The 22,450-nt window shown below is 46.1% G+C and overlaps 1 protein-coding gene across 1 annotated transcript in view; it reads right to left on the bottom strand.

Moving 5' to 3' along the window:
• The window catches only part of rap1gapa (RAP1 GTPase activating protein a), a 662,183-nt gene extending 641,571 nt beyond the window's left edge, over nt 1-20,612 (bottom strand). Inside the window, exons 1-2 of the mRNA XM_070860652.1 lie at nt 20,571-20,612; nt 11,372-11,493 (exon numbers count right to left, since the gene is read on the bottom strand). The gene's annotated coding sequence lies outside the window, so the exon portion shown is untranslated. The remainder of the gene's footprint in view (nt 1-11,371; nt 11,494-20,570) is intronic.
• Between the last annotated feature and the right edge of the window lie 1,838 nt (nt 20,613-22,450).

The raw sequence follows: 22,450 nt of genomic DNA, 5'->3' as shown, positions 1-22,450 counted from the left end.
TTCATGACTCAGAATTCGGAAGTCGAAAGGCTGAAGATGATGGTGGAGACTGCAATTCACACAAGATCACCAGGACTGATGGCTCACTGTGCCCGAACACTAACTAGCCCGGTGACTCCTTTCTCTCTGTCACTACAAGTGCACAATCACATAATCATACACTGACCTTCCACACCCGGTGCAAAGTGGTAAAAGGATTCCAAAATGCAAATATATACAAGACCTTGTGACATTTTTGATAAAGCTACTTCCAATTAACATGCTGTAGTCACATGAAAGGACAGTAATCGTCAATATGAATTTGAAGATTGACTAATGCCTTAGTCAGGTGGGTGTTTGCACACGTGTCAATGGCGACAGTTTCAGATCTGTATAGAACCACTTTCTCTCTCCACAGAGATGCAGTAATTGTGCTAAGACTTTGCCTCCTGCCATCGGGACGCGATCCTTTTTCTGATAATCCACAGGGTCACATGACCCGAGTACTAACAATTACCGTAACTTGCAGGTTTCTGGTTATTGGATTAATAATGGGCCCATGTTACACAACCGTATAATCTTGACATTGGCAGATGTTAAACACGGCTCAGAATTTTCACAAACTACAGCTACTGTTCTATTTAAAAAGAAAAGACTTGCATTTCTATAGCACCTTTCACGACCACCGGACATCCCAAAGCGCTTTATAGCCAATGAAGTACTTTTTTTGAAGTGCAGTCACTGTTACAATATAGGAAAAGTGACAGCCAATTTTCACACAGCAAGCTCCCACAAACAGCAATGTGATAATGACCAGATAATCTGTTGTTGTTATGTTGATTGAGGGATAAATATTGGCCCCAGGACACCGGAGATAACTCCCCTGCTCTTCTTCGAAATAGTGCCGTGGGATCTTTTACATCCACCTGAGAGAGCAGCCTGGGCCTCGGTTTAATGTCTCATCCAAAGGGTGGATCAATAAAATCAATACCACTATAGGCACAAAACATTCAACGGTTTTTAAAGTCAAACAATTCTTGGTTAATTAATGTACATGTTTTCATACAAATACTATGGACTCATCCATAACCCTGTCTGGTGCCATTTCCATTGATGCAGCCATCAACAATTTAAATTGGTGAATCAATCTGTTGATTAGCAAGCACTGCCTCGACTCCAATTATAACTGGAATTATCAAAATCCACAGATCTGTGACGTGAATATACATCTAAAGATGTGGCCAGGACATGACACATGAGCCAACATGACTTATATTACGTGATGATATATCATGGACGACAGTCATGTCAGTAAGAGGAATGCCCTTAACTGAAGTCACTTGTCATAAAAATCAGAGTTTGCTATTCACCTTCTGGTACAGTTTTTTCCGTATCCAGGGTCCATCCACAGGTCCATTCCTAATGGCATTGTGGCTGCTTCGTTTCAAGATGCTTTGTCAGTGTCAGCCGTGGCTCAGTGGGCAGCACCCTTGCCTCTGAGTCAGAAGGTTGTGGGTTCAAGTCCCACTCCATGGACAAAAATCTAAGCTGACACTCCAGTGCAGTACTGAGGGAGTGCTGCACTGTCAGATGTGCAGTACTGAGGGAGTGCTACACTGTCGGAGGGGCAGTACTGAGGGACTGCTGCACTGTCGGAGGTGCTGTCTTTCGGATGAGACGTTAAACCGAGATCCTGTCTGCTCTCTCAGGTGGACGTAAAAGATCCCATGACACTATTTTGAAGAAGAGCAGGGGAGTTATCCCCGGTGTCCTTGTCAATAGTTATCCCCCAATCAACATCACTAAAACAGATTATCTGGTCATTATCACCTTGCTGTGTGTGGGAGCTTGCTGTGCACAAACTGGCTGTCGTATTTCCCACATTACAACAGTAACGATACTTTAAAAAGTACTTCATAGGCTGTGAAGTGCTTTGAGGTGTCCAGTGGTCATTAAAGGTGCTACACCAATGCAGGTCTTCCTTTGGCCATTTAAATACGAGTTATTGCAAGATGTTTTTGCAGTGGAACCAGACGTTACAGTGTGAAATGCACAAAGGAGCTGGAAGATGTGTATTGGGTTTCAGATGGGACATCTTAAGCCCAACATCCTGGGGACAATGAAAGAAAATTTGAAATTTCAGAAACTACTCGGACTGTTTGCTGTGACAATCCAATCCACTGGAAGTCAGCAGGACTCATCGGCAAGTTAGTCTGATGGACTATATTCAGAGAGAGGTGGACTATATACAGAGATAGGTGGACTATATACAGAGAGACGTGGACCATATACAGAGAGACGTGGACCATATACAGAGAGACGTGGACCATATACAGAGAGACGTGGACCATATACAGAGAGACGTGGACCATATACAGAGAGACGTGGACTATATACAGAGATAGGTGGACTATATACAGAGAGATGTGGACCATATACAGAGAGAGGTGGACCATATACAGAGAGACGTGGACTATATACAGAGAGACGTGGACCATATACAGAGATAGGTGGACTATATACAGAGAGACGTGGACCATGTACAGAGAGAGGTGGACCATGTACAGAGAGACGTGGACCATTTACAGAGAGACATGGACTATATACAGAGAGACATGGACCATATAGAGAGAGACGTGGACCATGTACAGAGAGAGGTGGACCATGTACAGAGAGACGTGGACCATATACAGAGAGACGTGGACCATATACAGAGAGACATGGACCATATACAGAGAGACGTGGACCATATACAGCAGACACCTCAAAGCACTGGAGAAGTACCATCAATGCTGCCTCCGAAAGATCCTGCAAATCCCCTGGGAGGACAGACGCACCAACATCAGCATTCTCGATCAAGCCAACAACCCCAGCATTGAAGCACTGACCACAATGGACCAACTCTATTGGGTGGGCCATCGTTTTCGCATGCCCGACACGAAACTCCCAAAGCAAGCGCTCCACTCGGAACTCCTTCGTGACAAGCGAGCCCCAGGTGGGCAGAGGAAACATTTCAAGGACACTCTCAAAGCCTCCCTGATAAAGTGCAACATCCCCACCGACACCTGGGAATCCCTGGCCAAAGACCGCCCTAAGTGGAGGACGAGCATCCGGGAGGTCGCTGAGCAACTTGAGTCTCGTCGCCGAGAGCATGCAGAAAGCAAGCGCAGGCAGTGGAAGGAGTGTTTGGCAAACCAGGCTCCCCACCCACCCCTTCCTTCACCCACTGTCTGCTCCACCTGTGACAGAGACTGTAATTCCTGTATTGGACTGTTCAATCACCTAAGAACTCATTTTTAGAGTGGACTGCCTATGATGATGACGATGATGAGGAATCTGGTGGGAGGGGGAGAAAGGGTAAGCAGTTTTCTCACAATGCTGACACCACGGTCCAGACCCAGGCACCGACAAGTGCAGACTGGCTTGTGGGACAGCACTGCGTAGGTACTCAGGCAGCAAGAAGGTTGAGAAGAGAGGAGCCTGTGGGAGCAAGCTCCTTCCGTTGGCAGAGAGATTATTCTGTAACTAAGATGGACAGTGCTGCCTCTGCACTTGGAAACAGTCAACTAATGCTAAACTGTGGGAAGGCCAACAATATCAGAATGGTTACGGTGCAGCCAACTGATGCTGGGTGATCTTGGGGCAACGCAGGAAAATGGGATTGTATTGGACCAGAACAGGCCATTGCCATCCATCTGAATAAAACTGTCAGTCTTCCAGAACTGTGCATCAATCTCGGGCTGCAAACAATGGATAGGATGTCAATGCCAAAGCAATTTCCTCCACTGGCCTTAAGAGACCAAAATTGGTCGAAGCAATTGAGGTTAGAAGCTATCATCAGATGAACACTTTTGATGTGTTCATACCGAATTCTACTCACTGATAATTTAACAGAGGCATTAAACATTTAAAATAAACATACGACAATATTGCCAACAGTGACTTCTACCTTTAATGACAGCTGGTAATTTCAAAGTTATGGGCTGAGCAGCGTCATTGCAGATATCTGCAATGCTTGATCGTGTAATCCATGCACCTCGAGATGTCCCCTTTAACAGGCCTATATTACCTGTTCTTTCTTCTCTTCAAAAACACTCCAGTTGCTGTTTCAACTAGATTAAATAATACTCTGCAATTTTTCCAGCACTGTTTTTACTCTACTTTACCTCTAGACTTTACTATTCCGACACACTCCTGGCTGGCCTCCCACATTCTACCCTACGTAAACTTGAATTCATAAAAAACTCGGCAGCCCGTGTCCTAACTCACACCGAGTCCCGTTCACCCATCACCCCCTGTGCTCGCTGACCCGTGTCCTAACTCACACCGAGTCCCGCTCACTCATCACCCCCTGTCCTAACTCGCACCGAGTCCCGTTCACCCATCACCCCCTGTGCTCGCTGACCCATGTCCTAACTCGCACCGAGTCCCGCTCACCCATCACCCCCTGTGCTCACTGCCCTGTGTCCTAACTCGCACCGAGTCCTGCTCACCCATCACCCCCTGTGCTCGCTGACCTACATTGGCTCCCGGTTAAGCAACGCCTCAATTTCAAAATTGTCATCCTTGTTTACAAATCCCTCCACGGCCTCGCCCCTCCCTATCTCTAATCTCTTTCAGCCCCACAACCCCCTCACCCTCCCAGGGATGTCTGCACTCCTCCAATTCTGCCCTCCTGAGCATTCCTGATTATAATCGCACAACCATTGGTGGTCATGTCTTCTGTTGCCTGGGCCCCAAGCTCTGGAACACACTCCCTAAACCTCTCCGCCTCTCTACCTCTCTTTCCTCCTTCAAAACGCTCCTAAAACCGAACTCCCAACTGTAATTTATTCTTATGTGGCAAATTTTTGTCTTATAACACTCCTGTGAAGCGCCTTGGGACAGTTCACTGCATTAAAGGCGCTATGTAAATACAGGTTGTTGTTGTTGTATTGAATCCTGGTCAAAAAATGTGATTCAATCTGCATTTACATTGCTGATTTGTTGGGGCCAACCTGTTGATGTGCCTCCCAGCTCCACGGTAAAACTATGGGCCGTTAATGGCCACCACTCGCCCAACTTCTGATGGCTTCCACCCTCTCCTTGCCCGACCTCTCCCGAGGCGTGTGAGCGGCTGACCTGGCAACTCCCTGCGGCCAGTGAGCTATCCCCCCCCACCCCTCCCCACGGCCGGTGAGCTGCCCCCCCCACCCCTCCCCACGGCCGGTGAGCTATCCGCCACCCCACCCCTCCCCACGGCCGGTGAGCTGCCCCCCCTCACCCCTCCCCACGGCCGGTGAGCTGCCCCCCCCACCCCTCCCCACGGCCGGTGAGCTGCCCCCCCCACCCCTCCCCACGGCCGGTGAGCTGCCCCCCCCCACCCCTCCCCACGGCCAGTGAGCTATCCCCCCCCACCCCTCCCCACGGCCGGTGAGCTGCCCCCCCCACCCCTCCCCACGGCCGGTGAACTGCCCCCCCCACCCCTCCCCACGGCCGGTGAGCTGCCCCCCCCACCCCTCCCCACGGCCGGTGAACTGCCCCCGCCCACCCCTCCCCACGGCCGGTGAGCTATCCGCCCCCCCACCCCTCCCCACGGCCGGTGAGCTGTCCCCCCCACCCCTCCCCACGGCCGGTGAGCTGCCCCCCCCCCACCCCTCCCCACGGCCGGTGAGCTGCCCCCCCCCACCCCTCCCCACGGCCGGTGAGCTGCCCCTGCCCACCCCTCCCCACGGCCGTCCCCACGGCCGGTGAGCTGCCCCTGCCCACCCCTCCCCACGGCCGGTGAGCTGCCCCTGCCCACCCCTTCCCACGGCCGGTGAGCTGCCCACCCCCCGTGGCAGAGTGCACTACACCGCAATTCGGGCACCATTAACTTTCTCGCCCCTTGTATTTATTTCACATTTCCAACATTTATTGTTTTCTCCTCTTTGTGATTTTATCTCACACCCAGCGATGTACAATCGATAGTTCCTGCTTCTAATGACATGTCCCACACCTCTACTTGATTTTATTTGCTGCAAGGTCAAATTCTATTTCATAAACAGATCTAAATTTGCAGATGACACCAAATTGGGGGGATAGTCAATACTGAGAAGGACATTAATAAACTTGCAGAATGGGCATATAATTGGCAAATGAAATTCAACACAGATAAATGTGAGGTATTACATTTTGGTAGGAAGAATAGAGAGGTCACTTATTACTTGGGGGGTGCGAGTCTGGGTGGGGTAGAGGAACAAAGGGATCTCGGAGTACAAATACACAAATCACTAAACGTTGCGACACAAGTTAGCAAGGCCATAAAAAGCAAACCAAGCACTAGGGTTTATTTCTAGAAGTATTGAATTGAAAAGTAGGGAAGTTATGCTAAACCTGTATCGAACCTCGGTTAGACCACACTTGGGGAGTACTGCCATCATATTATAACGAGGATATAGAGGCACTAGAGAGGGCACAGTGAAGATTTACAAGGATGATACCAGAAATGCGAGGGTATACATATCAGGAAAGGATGAACAGACTGGGTCTCTTTTCTGTTGAAAAGAGAAAGTTGAGGGGTGACCTGATAGAGGTCTTTAAAATGATGAAAGGTTTTGATAGAGTGGATACAGAGAGAATGTTTCCACTCTGGGGAAGAGCATAATTGAGGCCATCAATATAAGATAGTCACCAAGAAATCCAATGGTGAATTCAGAAGAAACTTCTTTACCCAGTGAGTGGTTGAAGCAAATAGTATCAATGCATTTAAGGGGAGGCTGGACAAGCCAATGGGGGAGAAGGGAAAAGAGGGTTATGCTGATAGATTTAAAGGAGGAAAGACGGGAGGAGGCTCGAGTGGAGCATAAACGCCGGCATGGACTGGTTGGGCCGAAAGACCCGTTTCTCTGCCGTATATCTGATGTAATCCGATGTATGTAAACTATAGAACCAATGGGAACCTGTTCAACCTTCACCACCTCCAGACTAGATCCTCTGTCATCAAACTACAAGATGCGGATGACGCTTGCGTCTGCGCACACTCAGAGGCCGAACTCCAAGCCATTGTCAACACTTTCAATGAGGCGTACAAAAGCATAGGCCTTACACTAAACATCTTTAAGACAAAGGTCATCCACCAATGTCTCCCTGCCACACAGCACCGCACCCCCGTCATCAAAATCCACGGCATGGCCTTGAACAACGTGGACCATTTTCCATACTTCGGGAGCCTACTATCAACAAAGGCAGACATCGATGACGAGGCCCAACACCGTCTCCAGTGCACCAGCGCAGCCTTCAGTCGCCTGAGGAAGAGAGTGTTTGAAGACCAGGACCTCAAATCTGGCACCAAGCTCATGGTCTACAGGGCAGTGGTGATACCCGCCCTCCTATATGGCTCAGAGACGTGGACCATATACAGCAGACATTTCTAAGCGCAGAATTACCAACGCTGCCTCCACAAGATCCTGCAAATCCCCTGGGAGACAGGCGCACCAACGTCAGTGTTCTCGATCAGGCCAACATCACCAGCATCGAAGCACTGACCACACTCGACCAGCTCCGTTGGGCGGGCCACATCGTCCACATGCCCAACACAAGACTCCCTAGGCAAGCGCTCTACTTGGAACTCTTACATGGCAAATGAGCCCCAGGTGGGTAGAGGAAACATTTCAAGGACACCCTCAAAGCCTCCCTGATAAAGTGCAACATCCCCACTGACACCTGGGAGTCCCTGGCCAGACCGCCCTAAGTGGAGGAAGTGCATCCGGGAGGGCGTTGAGCACCTCAAGTCTCGTCGCTGAGAGCATGCAGAAAGCAAACGCAGACAGCGAAAGGAGCGTACGGCAAACCAGGCTCCTCACCCACCCTTTTCTTCAACCATTGTCTGTCCCAACTGTGACAGAGACTGTAATTCCTGCATTAGACTGTACAGATATCTGAGAACTCACTTTTAGGGTGGAAGCAAGTCTTCCTCAATTTCGAGGGATTGCCGATGATCTATGTAATCTTCTTGAAGACACAATCCTATTATCTCAGTTTCAATCCCTCTCCGGTATATTTAGTATCAGCTGTTGGGAAAGGTCTTTTTAGAACATAAGAACATAAGAAATAGGAGCAGGAGTAGGCCATTTGGTCCCGTTGAGCCTGCTCCACCATTCAATAAGATCATGGCTGATCTGATCATGGACTCTGCTCCACTTCCCTGCCCGCTTCCCATAACCCTTTACTCCATTATCGCTCAAAAATCTGTCCATCTACGCCTTAAATATATTCAATGACCCATCCTCCACAGCTCCCTGGGGCAGAGAATTCCATAGGTTTACAATCCTCAGAGAAGAAATTACTCCTCATCTCAGTTTTAAATGGGCGGCCCCTTATTCTGAGACTAGGTCCCCTAGTTTTAATTTCCCCTATGAGTGGAAATATCCTCACTGCATCCACCTTGTTGAGCCCCCTGATTAGCTTATATGTTTCAATAAGATCACCTCTCATTCTTCTGAACTCCAATGAGTATAGGTCCAACCTACTCAACTCATCTTTATAAATCAACCCCATCATCTCAGGAATCAACCTAATGAACCTTCTCTGAACAGCCTCCAATGCAAGTATCTCCTTCCTTAAATACAGAGACCAAAACTGTACGCAGTACTCTAGGTGTGACCTCAGCAATACCCCTGTACAGTTGTAGCAGGACTTCTCTGCTTTTATACACTATCCCCCTTGCAATAAAGGCCAACATTCCATTTGCCTTCCTGCACACTAACTTTGTGTTTCATGCACAAGGACCCCCAGGTCCCTCTGTACTGCAGCACTTTGCAATTTTTCTCCATTTAAATTGTAATTTGCTTTTCTATTTTTTCTGACAAAGTGGATAACCGCACATTATATTCCATCTGCCAAATTTTTGCCCACAGAGTTAGCCTGTCTATAACCCTTTGCGGATTTTTTGTGTCCTCCTCACAATTTGCTTTCCCACCCATCTTTATATGATCAGTAAACTTAGCTACATTACACTCGATCCCTTCATCCAAGTCATTAATATAGATTGTATATAGTTGAGGCCCCAGCACTGATCCCTGCGGCACCCCACAGTAACTGTTTGTCAACCGGACAATAACCCATTTATCCCGACTCTCTGTTTTCTGTTAGTTAGCCAATCCTCTCTCCATGCTAATATATTACCCCCAACCCAGTGAGCTTTTATCTTGTGCAGTAACCTTTTATGTGGCACCTTCTGGTACCGTCTGGAAATCCAAATACACCACATCCACTGGTTCCCCCTTATCCAACCTGCTCGTTACATCCTCAAAGAACTCCAACAAATTTGTCAAACATGATTTCCCTTTCATAAAACCATGCTGACTTTGTTTAACTGTATTATACTTTTATAAATGTCCTGCTATTGCTTCCTTAATAATGGACTCCAGCATTTTCCCAACGACAGATGCTAGGCTGACTGGTCTATAGTTTCCTGCTTTCTGTCTGCCTCCTTTTTTAAATAGGTGGGTTACATTTGCGGTTTTCCAGTCCGCTCCAGAATCCCGGGAATTTTTGAATGATAATTAAATTGTACAGCTCATCAAAACACATCTATAGGAGAAAGATTACATGTCGATAACCGTTTGAATGGCTTATGACAAAAATCATTTTTGCAGACCTCTCCAGCTGCTGCGTGTGCTTACCGCGTGTTCTGGCAGCCGAACAGATAAAGCTAATTTGTCTCTGAGATGCAAAACACAAAGCTACATATTTTGTTTCTCTCTCTATATTGCATTTAGTTATCTGAATAATGAAGGTCAGGAAGAGAGAGGCAACAAACTGGGACCATTCACTTTGTATTTCCGTCTCCATTTCACAACTGGCCAATTGTCAAAGAACAACATTGTCACTTACAATCAGAGTATCGATCAGCCATGACAAAAACAGGGAGGGAGGGAGAGAAAGACAAGAGATGTTTTAAAACGCCATGTGTTCTAACCCACTCTAATAAAAAAAAGTAATGGCCTGGACAAGGAATGCTTACCAAATTTTATCAGCAACACAATTATAAAATAATAGATTACAAGACATATATTTTATATATATATATAAAAAAATGAAACCTATATGTCTTGGCTTGATTGTTCTCCTTACATGCCACTGCTGAACAGCATGGCCTGGAATTACCTCTACCTTTGCACCCAGAGACACCCGGAATCTGGGTGCAAACCAATTGTGTGGCTTACAAGATTGTGAAATTTTGGGCGTAAATACGCCCAAGTCTCCTCCGTCTATTATGTCCGGCCACCACAGCCTCTGTCCGAGCGAGACCTCACCCTCAAAATTGGCCACAGCCCCGACTCTCACATGTGAAAGTTTTTAAATTGTGTTTATACTTGGAGGGGGGTCTCACTCAACACTGCCAGCAGGTTTTTTGGTGCCGCAGGAAACAGTCAATTTTCTGAGTGTGTTGTTAAAATTTCGCCACACTGAGACCTGCTCAGAATTTTCTCTTTGTATTTTTATGGCACAAGCATGAGTCACTTTAAAAACTGAAGCACTTCCCGACTGCTGGTTCCTTCACCCGCAGTGCTTGATGTGCAGGAATGCTGGTTCAGGGAGATGGAACCTAAATGCTAAGACTGAAAGATGGCGTTTCCTCGGGCTCCGATTGTTTACGCTGATTTACGCCCATTTTAAGATCGGACGTATTATAATGAGATTAGGAGGATACTTGGGCATTACTTGACATCGGCAAAATGGACACATTGGCTACAGGTCCGGGTCGAATTCCTGGTTGCGCCCAAGGAGGAAACTCCAGGTCACGTCCCACCATGTTCACAGCCTTCTCTGGCCAAAGAACAGTGTCCAGCCAGGAATCCTTCAAATCCCTCTTTCGTGGCTGTCTGTAAGCGTTCACCAAGTGAGTTAAAGCCAGCCATGACTACTTGGTTTAACCTGCCTATGCCTTCCACTGCTGTGTTTATAGATTACGAATCAAAACTATTGCGCAACACATTTCATGTGTAGTAACATTCTCGGTGGGAAATCATCCCAAAATAACTCAGAAGGGGAATTCAGTGCATCTAACACCCTGCAGAGGCTTGCTCCTTCTTACCCACACCAATGTTCGCTCCGCATTACTGGTGCCCTGTGTTTTACCATCTGCTTCCTGGTCATGTTATATTAACTTGATGCCAGGCATCTTTTATCTGCTTGCTTGAAGTGTGTGAGATGGTCGGGACTTGCTGCCTATTCTCTCTAGCTGTGCACTGCACAACACTTGCTTCTCCATCTTCTATGAAAACAATAGATTGGACATTGAAGACCTAAGCACTTGTCCATTTGAGGATTGTATTGTCATGGCATGAGCTATTAAGCACTTGTGCAGAATCAATTTGTAAAGATAAATCGTACAAATCAGGGCAGGTATGATTAATCTGGTACATACCAGTTGATTTGTGCTGCAGTCCAATCTAACCAGCCGTTGACAATCTCCCTCTTGAAATGTCTGCGTCCATGTAGTTAACTCTTTCTGCACCGAGGCTGTCACACACCTCCCATTCTTTCTCTCTATCATGTAAACATAACAGCATTGTGGATTAAGACAATGTGGATTAAGACAATGACTTGTCAGATTTAAACCAATGCATTTCTCTCTGTAAGTGAAGCACTTTTCCTCCCTATAACCATTGCCAGTCAAGTTAATTTCCATTGATGTCCTGTGTCTCCATACCTGTACTCTGCTTATCCTTACCCTGGTATTTACTTTCAGTGTCTGCTCTGGCTCAGTGGGCAGCAGTCTTGCCCCTAAGTCAAAAGGTTGTGGGTTCAAATCCCACTGCAGAGACATGAGCACCAAAATCTACACTGACATGCAGAAGTCAAATGGCTTCTCATTGTGAAACAAAACAGAGAAAGTTAAAAAATAATACAACAGGTCCACCAGAATTGTAAAAACAGCCTTGGTGTCACCTTTCGTCAGGGATAAAAACTGAAAGGCAAGCACGCAAGAGGGCATGGGAGGAAGCAGGTATCCCAATGACAGAGGAAGTTAAGGGGTTGAGTGACCTGCTAACAGCTTATGAGAAAAGCAAGCAACCATTAGATGATAAAAGGGGTAATTTTCTGGCCATGGGATCCTTGGAATATTGTGAGCTCTGCCTGTGGTTTCTCGTTATGCACGGACACTGGCCAATGTTCCCTGGCCTTTCACAGGGAACAGGAAAACCCATGCAAATGGATGTGGACTCCAGCTTGGGAGGAGCCTGGACCCCTGCTGCAGGGACTCGTCCCTCCACAAAGCAGAAGGGGGAGGGGGATGGTGGGATCACACTGTAGGTGTGAAAAACATGGCAGAATTATTTTTTGGTCAGCTGGGTGTCTGAACCTGACCACCATGTTTAAAGATCTCTGAACCAACCTACTCAGAAATTCACTTCTGTTTCCCAATATGGAGTGCATACTCTCTCCCCACATGGAAAGATCCCACACATCTGAGCCCCCGAGAGCTTAGGTTGGTAAAAGCCAAGGCTTGGGGATTTCCAAGTGAAATTCAAGTTGTTGTCAGAGGAAGAAGCGGATTGCCTGGAAAGCACCACGGAGAGCAATGGCGGCGACCAAGTGAATGATTAGGGCCCGAGAGCCTCAAAACATCAAAGCAACAGGAAGCATCAGAAAAGTCACATGTAGATAGGAAGATAGGAAGATAGGAAAGGAGTGTGAAAATAGAGTCAAGCACCAGTAATTCCTGCAGGGTTCTCCCAATCTCCTGTCCCAACTTCAGCAGGTGATGGTTTATACGTTTCTCCTGAGTTTATGCAGATGTTACGGCAACTCTAACTGTCAGGGTTATAGCATGTGCCTATGCTGGGGTCAGCAGGATGATGGCAATGCACGTACATTTTATAGTGAGGTGCGCTGGTCAACATGCTCCTTGTGAGCAGGTCCTGGGACTGGCTGTCCATCCAACAAGGACTCAAACCTACATCTGTAAGTAGACCAATGACCGAGTATTGAGCATCCTCCTGTGGGGCAAGAGGAGATAAGGCAAGGTCTCCAAGGTTGACAGGGCTCAAAGGTGGCATCTCTGGTGATGGAAGTTCAGAACCAAACCAGAGCTCTGTGGTAACCTCAATAATCTCATGCCTGAACCCGACAGGTCTGCAGTGCTCCAGGGCACTGGTGATAACACGACATTTGGCACTCCATCTGGTCTTATTGTTGAAGAGATGAAGGATTGCAATGAGCACAAAGGCAGGTTGTCCCAGTGAAAGCCATCTGCATATAGTGACCTCACTATCCCTGGCCATATAGTGACCCCAATATCCCCAGCCATATAGTGACCTCCCTGTCCCCCTGGCCATATAGTGACCCCACTGTCCCTGGCCATATAGTGACTCCACTATCCCTGGCCATATAGTGACCCCACTATCCCTGGCCATATAGTGACGCCACTATTCCCGTCCATATAGTGACCCCACTATCCCTGGCCATAGAGTGACCCTCCCTGTCCCTGGCCATATAGTGACCCCACTGTCCCCGGCCATATAGTGACCCCCCTGTCCCCGGCCAATGGCGACGATTGGGGATTCCCCCATCGGTCACTCCTGGAGACCGCACTGCTGTAAGGGACTGGGAATGATTTTACGCGCAGAGTTGGTCTGTAACTATCCTGCACTCCCTGTGCTGGAGAAATCCCCCTGCTATTATCGGGAGACGTTGCTGTAGTCATGAGCACTGTTTACTGTGGACTCTTCTTAAATAGACTCTCTAAATAGGCGGTGTTTGTTGAGTACGTAAAGTTTGTTTGCTGTAAAGTAGACCACTTGCGCTAAGTTCCACCCTGTTTCCAACTCACTGGCCAACAGGGCAACTCATTGGCGGGCACATTGCTGCCAATAAATGCTCTGGTGAAAGCTTGCCTTGGATTACAGATAATGAGACTCCCATTGCAATTGCATCATCATCCTCCATCCTATGTGCCTTGCTACAATTTTAAAAACTGTCCCCAAATGACATAAAGGCAAATCCAACAGGGAGCCACACTGGGAAGGGGGAGAGGTCACTTAGGGTTAGGAGCACTGGTTCCCTGACCCCCACCTCCGTGTTGGGATTTCACGATCGTTGACTTTATCCTGTAACTCAGAAGAAACACAGTACCCAGTATTGTGTGAGCTTGTATTGCAGCAGAGAGTATTGTGGGATGGTTGGTTTGACAGTTTGATATTCAAGTGGGTTACCCAGAAATTTCAGAAATGTAAACCAGACACCAAAAGTCTTGTTTTTAAGTAAAGGAGTTCTGCCCCCTTCATATTTTAATATTTTATGTCCATACATTAGATATTTATTTTATTTTATCAACAGACACCTCCGAACACAAACCAAGATCCCAGCCTGAATCCTGCTCCCTCTCCAGTTTTTGGACTTGACAAAAATGGTAAAGGTGGCAATCCCTCGACAAGCAACATGCTAATGTTTCTCTACAATTACAAAAGCAAAGTGCTGCGGATGCTGGAATCTGGAATAAAAACAGAAAGTGCTGGAAATCTCCCCCTCCCCCTTTCAGTGCTGGTTAGCAATCTGTTCTTTCGAACACTCTCCGGTTCTGACCAAGGGTCACAGACCTGAAACGTTAACTCTGTTTCTCTCCACAGATGCTGCCTGACCCGCTGAGATTCCCAGCATTTTCTGTTTTTATACGGTGGTATTTCTGGCTGTGTTAGAGCAAGTCAGCCAAGAAAAACATTCTCAAACAGATGACAACAAAGCATCATTTTCTAATCCATAATCTTCAAGGCAAAAGGGAGGGTGACGAGGTGATATTATTATTCATTGTTGTTAACACCATAAATCAGAGGTGAGCAGGACTGGGTCTGAACTGGGAGGTTTCTGCTCAATCAACCAGACTTGCTGCATCGTAAACAGATCCCAGCCAGGAGACATTCAGAATTAAATACATGTATATTAACTGATCTTCACAAACGATTCACACAGCCCGACCTTTCCAAATGGGTTGTACCCCCATTGCACCCAGTCCTGCTCACCCATCACCCCTTGTGCCCCATGTCCTAACTCATACCAAGTCCCATTCACCCATCACCCCCTGTGCTCACTGACCTATATTGGCTCCCGGTTAAGCAACGCTTCGATTTCAAAATTCTCATCCTTATTTTGAAATCCTTCCATAGCCTTGCCCCTCCCTATCTCTAACCTCCTCAAGCACCCCCCCCCCCCCACACACACACACATACCGAGATGTCTGCGCTCCTCCTGAGCATCCCTGATTATAATCGCTCCACCATCGGTGGCCGTGCCTTCTGTTGCCTGGGCACTAAGCTCTGGAATCCCTCCCTAAACCTCTCTGCCTCTCTTTCCTCCTTCAAGACCCTCCTTAAAACCTACCTCTTTGACCAAGCTTTTGGTTACCTGAGCTAATTTCTACTTATGCGGCTCGGTGTTAAATTTTAATCACATTATACTCCTGTGAAGCGCCTTGGGATGTTTCACTATGTTAAAGGCGCTATAAAAATACAAGTTGTTGTTGTTGTTGTTGTTGAAGTTAACAGCAAAACTAACTCAACAGATGTTCTGAAATTGCAAGAAGAATGGATAGAAAAGAACAATATAATTTCTGAATGATTTTGTTGAAGGAGTCTTCATAGATCCTTTTGAGGGCTGTAATAATATATTATTTTGTGATTTATTCGAAGTGATGTGCATGAATTGCTTCCATAATTTTTTTGATTTTACTTTAAGAAAATCTGAATGTGAGATGGAGATCTTTTTGATGAATTTGGAGTTTAAGGTATAGGATGTTCATGAACATTTACCCATTTCAAGCACCCAGCGTCAAGCATTCCTAGGTCAACAGATTCAGGCTCTCCTAATCCTGCCATACCCTGAGCAAACCAGTGTGACATATTTCACACCAGATCTTTGCCACTAATTGAGACAAAATAAGACGTACACTGTGCTGTGGGTCCAAGCCCATGAAGAGATGCATTGAGACTGTACACACTCATTACATAGAGAAGCCTTACATGCAACAGAAGCTTTCCCTCCATCATTCTGTGCAAGAATTGAACCCAGCTCCTGAAAGTGTGACAATCCACCGCATCACACAAACTACATTGCAAAAGATATTTAGCGGAACTTAGATCTGTCAGAAGATGCAGAGAAGAGACATTACATGAAGAGCTGATTTACTAAGCCCCAGTTCTTCCATTGTAATTAACTAGAAGTGAGCTCGCAGGCTATGCACCTGCTGAATTAACCAGCACATACTACAAACCTACAAGTCTTTCGCTGCCATCATTCAGCTCAGCTCAAAATTGCATGACATCTTCACAGGGACTGCATTTAATTTCTCAAATTGATCCACACTTCAGCTGAAAAGTGTGTGACTTGTTTTGAAAAAAAAAGTTCAAATTTCTGAATCTCCAAACTGTGAACACATGAACACTTGCCCACAGGTGATTGTCTGGGAGCGATAGAGAATTCTCCTTGCACAGGTGAAGGTTGTGAATATTTGTACTATTATTTAAAGGCAGTTTGAGGAGTGGAGGTTGGGAGCACTAGGATAACTAACGGGGATATCTAGACAAGTGATCTTTGCATTCAATATTAATTTCTCAAAAGATCTTTAGCAAATAAAATATCTGTGCTAAATCGGTCCACTCTAACTTGAAAATAAAAATCACCTTGTTGCTATCAATCATTAACTATCAGAAAGATATACAAATGTTAAAACAAGTTTCTTAGAAGTCAGCACAGTATGACACTGCTCATTCGACATCCTTTAAAGGATGTAAAAGCTGGATGTAGAGGACACCAAATAATAAAACGTTTCTGACAAGATAGTGATTCCATTGTGCAATGTCTCCTGAATCTCCGTTTGTGGTATGGGAGCCTTGAATTGGAAGTCTCTTTAACTCACTTTCTGGTGTTGAAGATTCGTATGTTTGTTCATTCGGTTGGAAGTATTGGGAACACCAAAGCGCAGAAAGGCCAATGATTGTACAGCAGCTTGTGATGTTTGACCACAGTACCTGGTGTCATATGTCAGGTAATGTAGTACAGTAATGTATTTTTCAATAGATTGCTGGATATCATACACTGTGAAAATTGGCTGGGGAATAACAATGTGTTAATAATGCAGGCAATATATGCTGCTCTGAGCGCGCTTACACCATAATGATATCCTGAGTGGATCAAAGGTTACATATTGGTGCTGTCTGCACATCTAATACACTACATCTGTGTTTGTAAAGTCCAGCTCAAACCCAACTGTAATTTATCAGAAACAATATTTTGCCTTCTGGAATTATTACAGCGCCGTGATATAGAACAGCAAATCGGAACTGTCATGCAAATAAAAGCTATTAAGCTGCAGAAGTAACAATCAAAGGGCAAGCTTGATTTCGATAAAGAACCAATACTTTCATTTAGAGTTTGTTTTATTTTATTAAAATAAATAACATTTATGCTGAACTTAATCTCGTTCCACCTGTTAAAATAAAACGTTGTTTTCTGAATATTAAGGGATGCAACTCATAAATTGATGGCAGAGTCCGAATGCAACACGAGATGTCCATGTTTCAGCATTAAGTCCAGGAGGAGGAGAGCGAGCGAGGGTTTGCATTTTATCGACTTAACACACCATCCCATCTGTGCAATGAGTGATGTCTGTGGCTGCAGGGCAGCCCAATCCTACCCCGGGCCCAGAATTAAACCCGACTCGGGATTTACAACATTCACTCGATAACAGGTTCATTTACCGCCCTGGTCATCCCCAGTCAGCCACTACCTGAATGAACTAGGTGTGCCTTTCAAGCTGTCCTGGGCTTTATATTCAAATGTAATCAGGAATTGTGCCCATTATGGGGTGTGTTACTCTATTTTATGCTATTCCAGGAAACACAAGATCTGGGGAAACATGACTGGTGAAACCCGCTTCCCAGGCGCTGGCAGCCAATAGTGAAAGTCTTGGCTCCTCTTATGGTGCTGGAAATCTCAGAGGGTCAGGCAGCATCTGTGCAGAGAAACAGAGTTAACGTTTCAGGTCTGTGACCCGCCATCAGAACTGGAAAAGTGTGAGATGCAACAGATTGTTAAGGAAGTGCACGGAAGTTCTGATGAAGGCTCACAGACCTGAGACGTTAACTCTGTTTCTCTCTCCACAGATGCTGCCTGACCCGCTGAGATTTCCAGCCTTTTCTGATTTTATTTCAGATTCCAGCATCCGCGGTGTTTTGCTTTTGTACAGTTATTGGTCATTCATTGTTAACACACACACACACACACACACACCTGGCTCATAGGTTTCCCTTGTCCTTCTCAAGGTCTCAATGGTTTTGCCTTGTGTCTGGGACAGGTTGGGAGGCGAATCCTATCTATTCCAGACAGTTGCAGCAAACCTTCAGCCAATCATTACACTTGACTCATTTGGAATTCTCTACCATCCTTCTCGCTTACCTTCTCTGCCTTTGCAAGGAGTCCGGAGTGGTAACTCTTCTCTTATTCAAGCTGAGAGACTCATTCTTTTGCTCATGCGAGTTTACTTTCCTTGTGAACCGCACAAGCACAAGTCTGCTTTCTGCGGCCGCTTGTTGCCCACACCAACAATAAATGGCCCTGACACAACTAACCCAACTGTGAATATTGGAAAGTGCAATTTACGCTCTCTATCGGTAATGGGGCCGTGTCGTGTTCTTTCAGTTTATCCTATCGCTGACGTTCGGTAAAAACGATTATATCCAACAGCGCCCAGCCAAGACTCAAGTGAATAATTAAAGACAGCAGAGTAACAGAACTTCAGTGCACTGTAATGGGTTCATTCTTGCAATGAGCTAAAAACAACCTCGACTGGATTAGGTCCTAATTAGGCAAGAATCAAGAGAAGTGCCTTGAAATCTGTGTTCCCATAATTAGATGTACAGACAGCGATACATTCATTCTCCATTGAATTGCTCTCTGCGCAATCTCATCCTCTGAGTCGAGTTCAAAGATTATTCCTCAGACAGCTATCCTTAGAGAATGTAAAGCCGATTTCGCAGGTTTATGGTGCAGCAATATTGAGCATTTTAATATTCCAAATATAATTTCTTTCACATCTTCAACATTTGGTTCTTTAGTCAACAATACAAGTCACCTAGAAACAGTGCAATAACGGCTGGCAAAATAGTTTCACCCCCAAAAATCAAAAGCGCGCAGAAGGCATTCTGACTGACAAAGAATTGATTTGAGTTTTAAACCTTGCACTGCTGCTAAATAATGAGTTTAGCCTGAATTGCTATCACTGACCTCCAATGTAGTGGACTCATTAAACTTTTGAGTCAAAATGCGACAGTTACCCAACAATGCTGTGAATCTTGCGGGGGTTGTCTGCTTTCCCATCATATACAGACACTGACAGCAGTGAAGGATTAACAGCCAGCCTGCAAATCAATCGCTGTGTTCATCTGAATTAGACCTACGCGCTGCTCGTCAACTTGATGCAACTCCGCACCTTTGGGGACCTGAATTGTATTGACGGTCTCTTCCCAATATTTTGAAACTGTTTCCACCTGAAGAATTTCAGGGGGGTTTACTGATATGGCCAGTCTTAATCTAAAGGGCACAGGAAGAGTCAGATTATCATGCCTGGCATAAGTGGTCACCATCAGTGTCAGCAAATTCGGCCCAAACCATATTTTCATCAAAGATTTAAACCAGTGCTTGATCGGTGACGCTGCGATGTCCGAATGCTTACATAAAACTGCTAACTCCGGAGTCCGTGGGCAGCGCCTGATGTGCTGTTTGGGGCCAGGCGGTCCTGGGAGGTCCTGGCATTGATCCCCTCCTGTGACAAGTTAGCTGCACCCGGCTGGAGCACCAGGACAGGCACTAGCCTGGGCAAGGGGGAGGGGGGGGACAGAGCTGGCCCGAGGTTACAGCTCCTGATCCTTATCCATCAATTGGAACAGGGACACGGGTACAGGCCAGGACAGAACACCCACCATAGGATTGGCATTGGTTCGGATTCTTCCCCACACCCTCCATGATCAAATAACCAGGCCACATACACTACCGGGGCTCACAGGTCGCTCAGCAAGTTGCCCCTGCCCACCATGGCGACCCCCCACCCAGAGAGGGGGGAGAAATGAGCACATGCTGTCCCCTGGGTCATTCTGAGCCCAGGCCATTAATATTTAAAGGAGAAAGACAAGCAGCGAGCGGTCTTCACCACCGCGACTGCCATCCACCTAAAACGCCAAAGACACAAAAGATAGAGCAACTTCTCGCCGGGACTGACCGAGCTCCAGTGCCAGAGTTCCCACCTCAGTTTACCTGCCTCACCTTGTCCAGCTCCCAGCATGGGATCAAGTGCTGTGGCCACAGTGAGCAACAGAGAATCACAAACTTGCCAGCACGACACAACAGGACAGGCAGTCCCGTCCCAGTGAACACATGGCACCGGCTGATTCAAGCTCCACTGACAATCCCTTGCCACTCAGAATGTCAGATTCATATGAATGACATGACAACCTCTCAGAAAACAAACGCAGGCACAGAAAATTGACCAGGATCACACTGCTCCCGGCATTGCCAAATTAAACAGGGAGAGAGGAGACAGCCAGCTAAAAGCAAAAGACAAAGTGAGCTGTTACCTTGCAGCGTGCTGGTGAAGATGTGCTGGCGTTCAGCAAGGAGCCACTGGACTGACTGGAGTCAGCAGCCAGGGCGGATCAATAGGACGTTGGATGGGAAATCAGCTGTGTGGCGACTTCCTGTACTGTGAAAGCCCGCAGCACTGCAGCTCCCTGAACGTGAGGAGGCGGCCTTTTCATTCTCTCTCCCTCGGTTAAAATTGCCTTATCTCGTGACTTGTTCCTTTACACAGCTCCGTGCACGCTGCATTCTGGCTGCAATGGTTCATGTTAAAACGGATCGGAGTGCTAGAATCCTAACAAAAAGAAACAACACAGTAATTCAATCTCTTAACTCGTTGGTACAGTCTTTATTTAAAAACAACACCACGGTAATGAGGTTACAAGATTCAGCCGCGTCAATCTGCGACTGATCGGTTATAAAGGAAACTTCTTCACAGCAATAAGATTTTTTAAACAGAATTATCATGGACAAAGAATCCTCGAGCAGGATCACATTTAAATTCACCAGCTCTTTTTACAAACTGCTTGAATCTTGGGGAGAAATGTGGTGAAATTCTGCTTGACGGGCTGATGCAAAAAGGCAAATGAGTTCAATCTGTCAGAAGCTGGCGGTGTTACACAATGAAGCAAAATAATTCACCTTGAAACACAGGGAAGACAAGCCCAAAAGCTTGCTTTTTATTAACTCTTCCCATAACCGTCCCACAGATCAGTTTACCATGATTTGCACATCAAGGTTTATTGTTAATCCTCTTGTTCATTCATTGCTAAAAATAGAATAAGCCCACGTCTGGAGAATTTTAGCGATGAGGAAATATTGGATATACATAAGAACATAAGAAATAGGAGCAGGAGTCGGCCATCTGGCCCCTCGAGCCTGCTCCACCATTCAATACGATCATGGCTGATCTGATCATGGACTCAGCTCCACTTCCCTGCCCGCTCCCCATAACCCATTATTCCCTTATCACTCAAAAATCTGTCTATCTCCGCCTTAAATATATTCAATGACCCAGTCTCCACAGCTCTCTGGGGCAGAGAATTCCACAGATTTACAACCCTCTGAGAAGAAATTTCTCCTCATCTCAGTTTTAAATGGGCGACCCCTTATTCTGAGACTATGTCCCTTAGTTTTAGTTTCCCCCATGGGTGGAAATATCCTCTCTGCATCCACCTTGTTGAGCCCCTCATTATCTTATGTTTATACGTTTCAATACGATCACCTCTCATTCTTCTGAACTCCAAAGTGTTTAGACCCAACCTATCTTCATAAGTCAACCCCCTCATCTCCGGAATCAACCGAGTGATCCTTCTCTGAACAGCCTCCAATGCAAGTATATCCTTCCTTAAATACAGAGACCAAAACTGGACGCAGTACTCCAGGTGTGGCCTCACCAATACCCTGTACAGTTGTAGCAGGACTTCCCTGCTTTTATACTCTATCCCCCTTGCAATAAAGGCCAATATTCTATTTGCCTTCCTGATTACTTGTTGTACCTACATACTAACTTTTTATGTTTCATCCACAAGGACCCCCAGGTCCCTCTGTACTGCAGCACTTTGCAATTTTTCTCCATTTAAATTATAATTTGCTTTTCTATTATTTCTGCCAAAGTGGATAACCTCACATTTTCCCACATTATACTCCATCTGCCAATTTTTTTCCCACTCACTTATCCTGTCTATATCCCTTTGCAGATTTTTTGTGTCCTCCTCACAATTTGCTTTCCCACCCATCTTTGTATCATCAGCAAACTTGGTTACATTACACTCGGTCCCTTCATTCAAGTCATTAATATAGATTGTAAATAGTTGAGGTCCCAGCACCGATCCTTGTGGTACCCCATTAGTCACTGTTTGCCAATCGGAAAATGACC

This window comes from Pristiophorus japonicus, chromosome 18 (assembly GCF_044704955.1).
Source record: "Pristiophorus japonicus isolate sPriJap1 chromosome 18, sPriJap1.hap1, whole genome shotgun sequence".
In the NCBI taxonomy this organism is placed as follows: Eukaryota; Metazoa; Chordata; class Chondrichthyes; family Pristiophoridae; genus Pristiophorus; species Pristiophorus japonicus.
The sequence above is the reverse complement of the archived record's forward strand: the minus strand, read 5'-3'. Positions and strand labels throughout refer to the sequence as shown.